Below are 13,749 nucleotides of genomic sequence, written 5' to 3' on the forward strand. Positions count from 1 at the left end.
ATTTCACCCTTCGCTTATTCCCTTTTTAGTTTTTCCAAAACTAATTTTAGTATGAGGTGGTTTTATACTTAGAAGCTGTCACTTGACTTTCACGTCAAACATATAATTTATTTAAATGCCCTCAATAGCTGATGCCTTATGCTTTAGAGTCAGTGAAGATGCTTCTTCTACTTGTCCTTGACTCTTATGACTTTGTATAATAACAGTTCATTTATAAACATTTAACATTGACTGCATTTACTGAGAGCTCTTTTCTTACCAGAGTACAACATTGGATAATTTTTTATGGAACACACTCAAAAAGGAAGGATTTGAGGTCCTGTACAAATAATCCGGTACTAAAAAGTTGTTCTGAACAGATGTTGAAGACTTAGAATAGGACTCATTTGTTTTTTTTTCTTGTTAATATGCTTCCAAACTGCCAGATAATTTCTCAAATAATGCAGACTTAGTAGATGTTAGTACTAGGGATTTAAAATTCAGTACAAGATTTATTACTTTCACTTATGGAGTGAAGGATGGTCCCAAACACTAAAATAACAAAATTTTTAGGAAAATTAGAAATGTTAATTAAATATATATTTCACGGTACTTAAAGTTTGTCTATGATGTTCAAATTACAATTTATGCATTTATACTTTTAATCTGAATAACACTAAATATACCAATGTTTTAATTGCTGTAAGTGGACCAATATTGTCAAATTATTTCAACTCACTATTTTCTATTTAATCTTAAGATTTTTACACAAAGTAAACATTAGATCTGAGAAAATTTATTATAATCTACTTCAGCATGATTAAAAGAATATAGTAGTTCATTTAAACAACACTCAAGATTTTGCAAATTATCGCTTCCATAAGAAACAGTACTTTCTTCATGTGACTGGCTCTCTAGATGTCTTAAACTGCTGCTGAAGTCTATGTTATTGTGAAGCAAGGGGAAAACAATGAAAGAGGAAAAATAATGGAGATGTCAGCTCTGATCTCATTGAAACAAAGCTGCCAAGTCAAAAATGCACATTGTGTCTCATAAAATTATTTTAAATTTAGACAAATACACAGTGCAATCTGCAGACCTTTTCTTCAGAAAAAAAAGTTTACATATAGGCTGTGAATATATTTCTTACTTAGAATATGTAAAGCTTTCTTCACGATATTTACTTTGATTTTATCTAAGGATATAATGAAGGGAGCTGCTTGGAGGACAGCAAGTCATAGCAGTGGTAGGTAGGATCCATTCCACCGCTATTAGTGTCCAAAACTGTACCATAAGAAACAAATGCAAATTAATTTTGGGAAAGAAAACCAACAGGTTTGGGGATGGATCTCAGTTGGCAGGGCCCTGCCCTGTCACCTCCAGCCAGCAAGCAAGACAGGAGCTGTCAGAGGAAACCTCTATGTCTTCCCTATGATAGTTAGAGAATCACCTTTATTTGTAGAGCACCTGAACTGAGCTATGTTAAAGAATACTTTACATAAAGATTTGACCAAGATTCTCATCCTTGAATTAGATCTCTTGCTAACTAGATGTTACACAGTAAATAATAGCTGTTACCTTTCATCAAGAAAAGAATAACAATTGAATATGTAAATTGACAAAACAATTATAATATACTGTTTGCAAAGATAAGACAAAAGTAAAATGAAAAGACTTAAAACACTGTTTTTATAATAATCAGTGTTTACTAAAATCTTTGGATTCATATAGAGTTAGGAGGTAGCACGCTTACAGGAATTATGGATAAGAAACAGCTAACAACTTACTTTTAATAATAATATCAGTCATTCATAGAATCATAGAATCATGGAATCACAAGATTGGAAACAACCTACGAGATCATCCAGTCCAACCGCCCTCCCACTACTATTGCTACCACAAGCTACTAGACCATGTCTTGTAGCTCCTTATCCAGATGCCTCTTGTACACTGTCAGGGATGGTGACTCTACCACCTCCCTGGGCAGGCCATTCCAGTGTCAAACCACTCTCTGAGAGAAAAAGTTCTTCCTTCTGTCTAACCTAAACCTCCTCTAGTACAACTTGTGGCTATTTCTTTGGGTCCTGTTTGTTGCCTGAGAGAAGAGGCCAAAACCCTTCTCATCACAACCTCCCTTCAAGAAGTTGTAGAGTGCAATAAGGTCTCCTCTGAGCCTCCTCTTCTCTACACTAAACAATCCCAGCTCCCTCAGCTGCTCCTCATAAGACTTGTGCTCCAGACCCCTTACCAGTTTCGTTGCTCTTCTCTGGACACATTCCAGGGCCTCAACATCTTTCCTGTACTGAGGGGCCCAAAACTGAAGACAGTACTCAAGGTGCAGCCTCACCAGTGCTGAGTACAGGGGGATGATTACCTCCCTGCTCCTCCTGGCCGCACTATTTCTAATGCAGGCCAGGATGCCGTTGGCTTTCTTGGCCACCTGGGGCCAAGGAAATTATCAGTATTTTTTCTTATTTTAAGATACCAGATTTATTTCCATAGGCAAAAGATACCTCTGCTGAAATGTTAAATGCCAGTAAAGAGTTAAGAAGGTCTATATTCTGTCTCCTCTTCTCACCTGACTTCATGTTTATTATACTGGATAATTCACTGAGTAGTCAGTAGTAGTCTTCTGTCACTGGAAGTTAGCCTTTCCAATATAAAGTTTTAGAATCACAGGGAGAAAAAAGTGATTGGGAGCAGCTGTGCAACAGGCAAAGGATAAAGAAGGAAGGGCAGTTGCACCCAGAAACTCTTCTGAAGTGGTAAACCCTGTAGAAAAAAACTGAAAAGTTTTTATTTCTTCATGTTTATGAAAGAAGCAGAGCAGAGAGAACAATGTGCATTCTAGAAGAATGGACAAGAAAGGAGAACCCAAATTGCTGGATGAAGGTCTGATATCCAGGTCACCGGATTAAGACTGATGAGGGCAAAAAATGCATTTTTTAACTGGCACCTGATACTCACTAAGTGGTTGTTCCCAAGTAGTAGATCCGTGATATTGACTTCAACAATGAAAACCGCAAATCAGGATTCTTAATCAAAGAGGGCTGGATCTTATCAATGAGAACACCCAGCTACTGAGGTAGTGGCTCCCAGCAAAAGATTATGTGAAGCGGAAAGACAGACAGCTGTCCTTTTGACTTTTCCTCTCATCTATGTTTGACACTTCCCCTACCTCCCAAGTAATTCCTCATTCATGCAAACAACTTTAAAGACATCAAGACACCATTGAAAACAAATTCTGTAGGAATACTCCATATTTACAATAGTAAACAATAAAATAAAACCACATACTGTCAGACCAGGATTGGGTAGGGTGCTTTACTGTCCTCCTTCGGGCTGCAGTGATAAAACTTGAAGCTGCCCAAGAGTAGACTAATCATTAAAGCACAGATTTTCAATACTCTTAACTATTGTACAGCATCTAGATATTACAGTAATTTGCATTCTCTTCGAGCAAAGCAGGTTAAACACTGTCTGCAACACATTATTTTGAAATGCAAAACAGATGTGTATTTGCTTTGGCTTCTGCAACTAATATTTAAAATAGAAACTTGGAAGTAGATGCAGAGAAATAACATTCTAATGCTATTTCATCCTATAGTTTTGTCCCTGTTTAGGCCTAAATTTCTGCAATAACAAATGCAAGTGATTTTATTTTTTCAACTATTCCTATGCTCCTACAGAAGAAAAACAAATATAAATTAAATAAGTAAGAGAGAAAGAGTGCTTTCACATCACATCTCCAGATACATACACGTAATTACAAGCAGTTTGCTTTATTAAAGTCATCCTGTAGAAGTTAGATCTTCAGATGTCAAAAATCACAAGGAACTTGGAATCTATATATAATGGTAATAGATTAACCCAGTTCTTTTACAAGATGCGTAAAACAAATTAGCATGGACAAATACTTTATAGATTCACACTCAAATTACTTCAAATTGACAACTACAATCTCTCAAGAATTCATGTCCAACTTTAGCATATGCAGAGGTAGTTCAATCACATAAATGAACAAATTTAAGAACTAACCTATCTACATAATTCCTCTAATTCTGAAGAAAACCTATTTCCTCTCTTACATGTTTATTGCTTCAACCCAATTATCCTTTTGTTAAATACAGTAGAAAGCAAAACAAACAAACAAACAAAAAAAAAAACACTGAAAAACCCTCCTCTCAAACAATCAATTTTGGTTTTCTAACATTTAATATTGATAAACATGGATGTATGGCAAAAGAAAGTGATGCCACTGTCTTCAAGGAGGATACAAACCTGACAGAGCAATAGGAAGAAAAAACAGAAGGAAAAATTTCTCACCCCTTCCAATGACCAGTGACTGCTCAAAGGAGAGGTTGCTCCTTTAGCTGCTAACCCTTAAATAAGTGAGGAGGGGTGGAGCTTGGAAGAAGTCATATCTTCTCAACCACTGATTCAGGCAGTGACCTGGCAATTCCGCTTCAGTGAGCAAGAATTTTTCAACCAAACACTATTGCAACAGTATTTGCAGATCCTTCAATTGATGTTATAATAGTTATTCATTGACATTTTTTCCTTTTCTACTGAAACCAGTAAACTAGTTACAGGATACTTTCAACAGATTGTGAAAAATAACTTAAAAAAAAAAAAAACGACACATTTTGGTCAAAAGTATTTATTTACAGGGATTGTGAAGCCTCTGAGGAGTGTTTTTGAAACGTTCCATGTTTCAACTTTGTTCAGCAACACTGTGGTCATTCTGTGGCCAAATATTATTTTCACAGAATTTCCATAGAATCCTTAGCATTGGGCAACCTGTTTCAGTGCCTCACCATCCTCACTGCAGAAGACTTTTTTCTTATATGCAACCTAAATTTTTCCTCTTTAAGTTTGAAACCATTTGTCTTGCCCTATAACCACAGACCAAGCTAAAGAGTCTATCTCCTTTTTTCCTGTAGCTCTAATTTAGATACTGACAGGCCTCTATCAGGTCACCTCAGAGACTTCTCCAGGCTGAACAGCCCCAGCAATTTCAGCCTGTCCTTGTAGGAGAAATGTTCCATCCCTTGGATCATTTTTGTGATCCTCCATTGAATGTGCTCCAACAGGTTTGCGTCTCTTCTGCACTGAGGACTCCACATCTGGGTGCAGCACTCCAGTTGAGGCCTCGCCATTTCTGAGCAGAGGGGCAGGATCACCTCCCTCAACCTGCTGGTCACAATTCTTTTGATACAGCCCAGGATATGGCTGGCTTTCTCAGTTGTGAGGACACATTGCTGGCTCATGTCAACGTTACCATCCACCAGTTCCCCTAGGTCTTTTTCAGCAGGACTGCACTCAATCCTTTATATCCCACAGCTTTTATGGATAGTGGATGTTGCCTCTACCCAGGTGTAAGACTTTGTTTATGGATTTACTGAATCTCCTGAGGTTCTCCAGGGCCCAATGCTTAAGCTGTCTAGGTTCCTCTGGGTGGCATCCAGTCCCTCAGGCATGTTGACCACACCCCACAGCTTGGTGTCATCAGCAAACTTGCTGAGGGTGCACTTAACCCCACTGTTGATGTCATTGGTGAACACATTAAAGAGTATTGGTCCACTACTGAATCCTGTGGGATAACACTCATCACTGATCTCCATCAAGACTTGGAACCATTGACAACCACTCTGGATTCTGCAGCCGGGTCTTCATCCATTGAACAGTCCACCCATCAAATCCATATCTTTCCTATTTGAGAAGAATGTTTTGGATTACGGTGTCAAAGGTCTTTCTGAAGTATGGATAGATGACATCACTGGCTCTTCCTTTGTCCATTGATGCAGTTATATGATCATTGAAGGCCACTAGGTCGATCAAGTAGGATTTGCCTTTGGCGAAGCCCTGCTGATTGTCCTCTGATACCTTCCTGTCTTCCATGCACCTTAGCATAGCTTCCGGGAGGATCTGCTCCATGATTTTCCCTGGCACAGAGATGAGACTGACAGGCTGGTAGTTCCCAGGGTCATCCTTTTTACCCTTCTTAGAAATGGATGTAATGTTACCTTTTTTTCCAGTCACCAGATACCTCATCTGATTGCCACGACTTTTCGTATATTATTGAGAGTGACCTTGGTGACTAGATCAGTCAATTCCCTCAGGATTCTGGGATGCACTTCATCAGGACCCATAATTTTGTGACTGTTCAGTTTTCTCAGGTGGTCATGAACAACAGGTCCATTATGGTATTTCCCCTGGTGGGGCTGCCTATTACCTGACTCAAGAATTTATTCTCAGTGCATTCCAGGAGCTTCCTGGATTGCCTACTGTTTGCTGTGCTACTTTTCCAGCAGATGTCTGAGTCATTGAACTCATTTTTCTCCTTTCTAAACAGCTTGTAGATGATAATAGCCACACTCCAATTATGAGAACCATCCCATCAGGTTTCAGTGACAGCAAATATATTGTGGTTTTCTAGTAGCATGGTAGATTCCAGCTCTTCCTATTTGTTTCCCAAGTTGTGTTGCATGCTGTAGAGGTGTATAATCAACAAATATACAAAGTGGTGTGGTTAGGTCGGTATCCACAGATTGTATAGCTAGAAAGATTATCATGTTGGAAAGGGATAATCCGAAATAAATGAAATAATAATATTATGATCACCTGTATCCTAGGCTCACAGAAAACCCCCCAAGAGGAGCAATCTCCAGAAAGAGATCCTTCCTCAGTGGTAGTCAGCCCTTAAATGGGGTCTAGGAGAGGTGTAACCAGGCTCCAGCCCTTCCAGTCATACAGATGAATTGCCTTTCTCAGTGCTCCTGCAACTTACTTGTTGCTTGCCTCAGGTGATCAATCAGGTTCAGTCCGTGATTCAACAATTCCCATAAAAGAGGCACTTCAGCTGGGCAGTTGTTCTTGTTACTTTAATTTTGTTAACTAGACAGTTTGTGCTGAGAATAATGCTAACAGAAAACTAGTAATTTTCTTATTGTTCAGAACAACTTATTTATTTCTGATTAAAAATCAAAAAGTCTGTTTTCTCCATTCTCCCACCCCATCGAACTAGGTTTAAATTAGAGATAAAAATATACTATTGTATCCTGATGCATGATAATAATAATTTCCATACCTATTAACTGCTTGAATATAAGATTACTGGAGTACAAGAAGCAAAAAAATTCATTTACAAACTTTCCATATTTTTTGTTATGTAACTAGCAATGTTATACTCTATTTCAGAATAACAGATTGTGTTTTGAACATTGCTTATTGTACCACATAGTAGTTACAATATTAAAATCAGTTTTTCTTATCCTCTAGCTATGACATTTAAAATTTGTGTCTAAGAACTAATTGCTTAGAGGAAACATAACAAAGCAAAACAAAAAATACGCTTTCCAATTTTAGTTCTTTCTATTTAGGTCAAGATCTAGAAGTTACATTTTTCTATGTGATTTATTGATATTGACCATGAATAATGATTATATCATGTCAAATTTTATCATCTGATATTTTATTGATTGTAAGGCACAAATCTAGGCAGGTTTTTTGTGTGTTTCTTAAGTCTCATAGCGAAAGTGGTCAATTTGTCTGTGTCATGGAATTTTTCCAGATGATTTTGAGCTAAAAATGAGGTTCAATGATTTTGAGATTAAATTTAAAATTTAATTTTTACATTTTTTTCCTTCTGAAATATAAAAAACTAGTTTAAAAGCTGCTTCAGTCTTAACTTCTATCACCTTAAAATGTTTTTCAACAAGCTTGCTAGATTCCTTGTAATATTATACAAATATCTCTTGAATATCTTCAATGTATATATGTAAACTGAAAGAACTAGAGAAAATGATTTTAAAAGCCTGTAGTAAAATAGGAACTTCACTTTCGTAGTCAAGTCCAAAGTTTCATAATTTAAGGCAACATAAAGAAGCATTACATGAAAAGCCATCACTACATGTCAATGCATTAAAAATTGTGTGTTAAATAGAGGCAGTATTGATATCATGTAATTGCACATGAAAACAGAACAACAAAGTGCAACAGGTGGAAGGAAGTCCTTTATGGGTAAGAAATAAACAAAAGATTAAGTAAGTTAACAACATTTACAAGTATGTTGAATAAAACAGAATAATTAGCATGAAATGGAAGGGTCTAAGTCCCTAGGCTGGTTCAGAGTAAATTTTAAGCTCTCTACACTAAATATTATTGCCACGTTAAGCTTCACACAAAGAGTTGTGATTTCTGAGTTATGATTCACTGCTAATATAGCCAAACTGATTTTGGTTGACAAAGAAAAGTGGTATGCTAAACTGTGAATTCAAATCATTGCATAGCTAGGGTGAAAGAGTAGTCAGGAAGGAGCAATTACGACTGAAAATTAGAAATTTTCCAGAGGAGGTCTGGGAGTACAACATTTTTCACTAAACATTAATAGGATTTGAGTACCTAGCTGCATTAGCAACCTTTGGAAATCCTTATCACAGTGACTGAATTGCAGACAAAAATACCAAATTTTTCAGCAATTTCCACTACTGTACTTGTAGACTGGATGGTAGGCAGTATAAATATAGAGACTTACAAAGCACACAGATGACCACAATATGATAGGAATCAGTAGAGCTTCTGTAAAAAGAAATAGAACTTTTTAACCATGCTTTAAAAGATATAGAGACAATAACACATTAAGAATTATTAAATGTAACTTATTTGGACTTCTGAAATTTATCATTTTCATTTGCTTTTTAAAAAGAAAATTTAATTTCATGTTCTATTTTGCCCCCAAACATTTTTTTGAGCACAGTAGATCATACAAAGCCAAGATTCCTTTTGTCAGTGAAAAAACATATCTTAAATCATATGCCAAAATCTTTCAAAGCACATTTTACTTTCAACAGCACAACTTTTAATTAATTCAGACTTAAACATACATTACCATACAGATGTAAAATATCCCATCTGTTAGACTCATTTTTTCTTTCCCTAATGTTGAAACCTATGGGGCCTCACGCCGTCACACTGCTGGCTGAAAAAGATATTGCCTGTTTAAGCAGAACTGTTTCTGTGAAGGTCCTATTCTTGTACTTCAAATTCCACATCTGTATTTCCTATGCAGTAACACTTCTATTGTCATCCTCTACAAACTTCTGACTTTAAGTGCATCCAAAGTGTATATCTTGCAATTACATCAGAAGAAAACATCACAACACCCTCTGGAGATCACTTGAACAAAATAAGCCCACTTGCTTTTTCCTTTCGTGCAGAAATAAGCTTGTAATTTCTATTTCTCATGTACCAAAAGGAACATCAAAAGATATTAGCTTATGAAACGAAAAAAATATTAATTTATGACTTATCATTAAACACAGAGATTTGTTCACCTTTCCAAGACATTCTCATAATGTCCATAATGAACTTACATGAGGTATACTCATAAAGTTAATTTGCATGATTTTATTAGAAAATTCTGCTCTGACTATTATAGACTACTTCAGTTGACTATTTTAGTTTGTATTTTTTTAATTTAATAAATCAGTGAGTAGTTTGGAGTCGCATTTCAGCAGCACAATATTTAGATAATCTAGAATGTAAGATAAAATGAAGTTTATCCATGCTAATTTTATTCCAGTCAACAAACTTTTCAGTGTTTTGAAGGAAGACAAGGACATTTGACACTTGTGCAGTTTATTCTATTTCATACATCCAGAAACTACTTTAGAAAAAGAAAACAAATTTTGAAGGCTGGTGATTTTATTGAACCTCAAGAGCATATTTCTATTTAATGCTTGAATGCCTACAGCTATTCATTCCTGCTCAGGTACATAGCAGTTAAATCATGGATCCACATCCAACTAAGTCCAGAATTTTCCAAAAAGTATTTGTCTAGTAAATGTAAACAAGATGGCTTATGCTATCCTCATCAGCCTATTCCATTATTCTCTCTTCTTCACAGTTTCTCAGTTAGGAAGTATTTCTCTAACATTATTTTTTTTTCTGCCTTCTTCGTTTTTTCCCACAGCCTTCCCAAAATGTTGTCTTTACTTTTGCTTTTGTTTGTTTTGTTTGTTTATTTATTTACTTATTTAATTTGCTGCAAGTTATGACATTAGGTAAGATTCATTTAACCTATGACATCTTTTCATTCTGCAGGTTCCGTTTATGTTTGATGAAGATATATAGACACTGTTAGCACGTGTGATTGAGTGAACAATCTTTTTTAGATAAACATGTTGATGAGATAAATTATTATGATAATCCCTTAAATATATTGTCTAGATCTCCATGGAAGGGAAACGAAAGATTACTAGACAAAATGAAGATTTGCCTTCAGCCAGATGAGTCCAATGCAAAGTGTATGCATTGTGCCACATTATCATATTTGTCATAGGTTAGATTAGTATTAATACAGAAATAGGGTTAATTTGGGAAAGATGGAATATAAGCAGATACTTCAGAAAATTCTAATGCTGTTCTGTATGTGGTACACTGAATTTATAATCTTTTATGAAGTACATTCCTTACGCTTGTGAAAAATACTACAGGCTTTTTCACTGGAGAAGATGCATTGTTTCCAATTTCCTGTCTATATAAAGGAATTATACTTGAATTTTTCTTCCTGAAGTACTGAAACTGCTATGGAGGAAGATACTTCCTTTCCTTTATTAGGAAACTGTCAGGAAAATATGTAAGTAAAAAATAAATATTCCTTTATATTCTAAAGTTTTACTTAATCTATTGACCAAGCCAAACGTAATTCATGGAGAGAATCTAGCATAAATTTAATGTTTTTTTTTTTGTTTGTTTTGCTTTGTTTTATTTTTTTGATTTTTTTTATTTTTTTTTTCTTCTAGATATTACTCATAAGTTGGAAATTACTTTGGAATTTGCTTTTCTAAATGGAAGAGGAAAGTACAAGTCTCACAGAAAACATCAGAGAGCTAACTAAATACATACTTAACTTCTAGCAGGGGACATAAATATCTTCTCAGAATGAAAAAGTAAATTATTTTAATCCATGTTGTCAAATAATTGGAAGCAAAATGTGCTCAGAACCTTCTGTTTGCATTTTGTCTGATGTTTTAGGAATAAAAGGCATCCCTAAAGTATCATCAGAATGGATATATACAACCTTAATGATTACTAGAAGGATGATACTCAGGCACTGAAAAAATAAAAGATTGATCGGGGGAAGAATTTTTGGCAGACCTCTTAAGGACAGTCTTCTATGAAAAAACCAAATGATTTTTCAGACAGTCTAGGAAGAGTCTGTGCAGTGGGTCTGCTTAGTTGCTTTGCAAAGACGACAACATAAATAATACTAAAATCAACATTGTCTGCATTAGTAAAAATACAAATGAAAAAAAAAAAAACAAAAAAATTTTTGGTCTTCCTTAGGTATGGTTGTAGCACTTAGCATTCAGTTGATTAAGAGAACTCATTAATGTAAGTAATTGCTTATGCAGATACTTGAAAAAGAAATATATTGTTTGAGGAGGTCTGAAGTGATACGCTTTATGGTGTATATGAATAGAATGTTAGAGAGAAGTGAAGAAATATTTTTCAGCAGTAGCATAAAGAAAAAGCCTCTTTAGCTTGCCACTATATTTAACTGAAGGACCAACCCTACATTATATGAGAAATAAAACATGTGGCATTTCCTAGAAAGCAATCTAATGACTTGGAGAATACATCTGCATGAAATAGAAACTTAGTTTACTTCAGTTTGGAGCTGAAAATTTGTGAACATAATCTGTTCAAGTTTATGGCTGCCATATGGCTTTTCTGTGATAAATTGCTTCAGTGCATAAGTAAATAAGAATACACAAAACAAATCATACAAATTAAATCATGCAATTCCTAGCAGAATATTTAAGATCTCAGTTATTGCTAGTAGATCAATGGTCAAGCATATTTAATTTCCAAAATGGCAGAGGATGTTTATATTGATCATTCTGATATTTAATCAATTTACAATATCTTTACTAAGCAGCTTTTCCCATATTAGAATGAAGTACTCTGAGACCAATCCTTTTCCATTTCTATATAATGCTTTTCTTTAGCACAACTTTGTGTTTTAAAAAACTATTAGAGATGGAATATATTTTTAATTTCACAAAGAGGATAAGAGAGTAAGAGGTTCAAATTTTGCTGAAATGTTAAGGGGAGAAAACATACAGTACCTGGATTTTGCCACCTCTTTCAGAAACCCCTTTTCAGTGACCTGTAGAAAAGGCTTAAAACTAAAATTTTCAAGCTTCACTGTTTGTGGTCAATGGCTTTATGTGCATGTGGAGACTGGTCACCAGTGTTGTCTGCCAAGGGTCTATCTTGGGGAGGGGATTGTCCCCCCCTGCTCTGTCCTTGTGAGGTCCATCTGGAGTACTTCATCCAATTCTGGAGTCCCCACCAAAAGAAGGATGTGGAGTTGTTGGGGCAGGTCCAGAGGAGAGCCTCAAAGATGATCAGAGGGCTGGAGCACCTCTTCTATTAAGAAAGATTGAGGGAGCTGGGCTTGCTCAGTCTGGAGAAGACTCCAAAGAGACCTCACTTTGGCATTCCAGTACTTGAAGGGAGCTTACAAGCAGGAGATAAATAAACTTTTTACATGGGTGATAGGACAAATTGGGGAGATTTCTTTTAGAGTTTCAGAAGAAAGCCTTTACTCAGAGTGGTGAGGCATTAGCACAGGCTAGAAGCATACAAGAACAGGTTGAATTAAGCCCTGGGAAGCCTGAGTGGCTACCCTGCCCATTGCAGGGAGATTAGATGATATTTATGGTCTCTTCCAATCTAAGCCATTCTAAGATTTTATGACCTATGAAAATAAGTTTTCTGTCCCAGCTTCCTCTTTCTCCTTTACTGTGAAGCACTTTGGGAAAAAAAATGAGATGATACCTGAGCAAGTATGGAGGATGAATGAGGAAACATGGACAGATCCTAAAAATATCAGCCAGCACTACAAGAACAGACATGACCAAAATTAAATGACAGCAGTCTCTAGATATTTTGATGAATGATAAACGCAGATCCTGTGCTGAACATTTAATATGATATTTTGAAGCAGGAGACCTAGAAGAATAATCATCCACAATATATGGAGGGGCAACATGTTGGAGAAGTATATTTTTTACTTCCCCGTATGAATTTGAATGGTATGAAAATGTGTGGCTGTTACCAGTGTAAAAGAATATAGCAGAATAGAGAAAAGCTGCAAACCACCTTCATTTTGTGTGGTTATCCAACCTTGCTGGTAACTGTTTTTGAAATAGCATGATCTCTAATTCTGGTAGAGGTTTTTAACTGTCTCTGTTAAGATGATTCAGATGTTTCTAAAAATTTGATTAGAAAAGAATCACTCTGCCAACATACAATTGTAAATTCAAGTAAAAACTTGTGTCTACACTTTAGATCATAAGCACGAAATTTGGAAATTATGTCAGATAAGAATCATGGAATTCTTTGTTTCTCTGAATGCTGATATGAGTTCCCACTTAAGTAGTGGGTTTATGACATTCTTTTTCAAGCTATTTTTCATATTCCAAAGCTCAGATGAAATGAGACTGTCATCTATTACAAGATTACTATGACTGCAATATCCATATTCTAAAGCATTTCAGGAAGTGTCCAGATTTACTGGTCTCTCTAAGTTAACTGTGAAAATTAACTATTGTAAAATTATCTTTAACAGTATGATGATGTACTAATTTCTTCTCATGAAAATCTTGCTGCAGACTAATGTGATCTCAAGATGCAGTGAGATTATTTTTATTTTCTTATCCTGTTTCAGTTGATTATTTATTACTCAATAGAAAACAG

The 13,749-nt window shown here is 35.6% G+C and overlaps 1 long non-coding RNA gene across 1 annotated transcript in view; it reads right to left on the reverse strand.

Moving 5' to 3' along the window:
* Positions 1-1,729: 1,729 nt before the first annotated feature.
* Positions 1,730-13,749, reverse strand: part of LOC146544978 (uncharacterized) — a 31,782-nt gene continuing 19,762 nt past the window's right edge. Inside the window, exons 2-3 of the long non-coding RNA XR_014881366.1 lie at positions 8,516-8,559; positions 1,730-6,470 (exon numbers count right to left, since the gene is read on the reverse strand). This is a non-coding gene — a long non-coding RNA (uncharacterized LOC146544978). The remainder of the gene's footprint in view (positions 6,471-8,515; positions 8,560-13,749) is intronic.

This window comes from Meleagris gallopavo, chromosome 2 (genome assembly GCF_905368555.1).
Source record: "Meleagris gallopavo chromosome 2, MGAL_WU_HG_1.1, whole genome shotgun sequence".
Classification (NCBI taxonomy): Eukaryota; Metazoa; Chordata; class Aves; order Galliformes; family Phasianidae; genus Meleagris; species Meleagris gallopavo.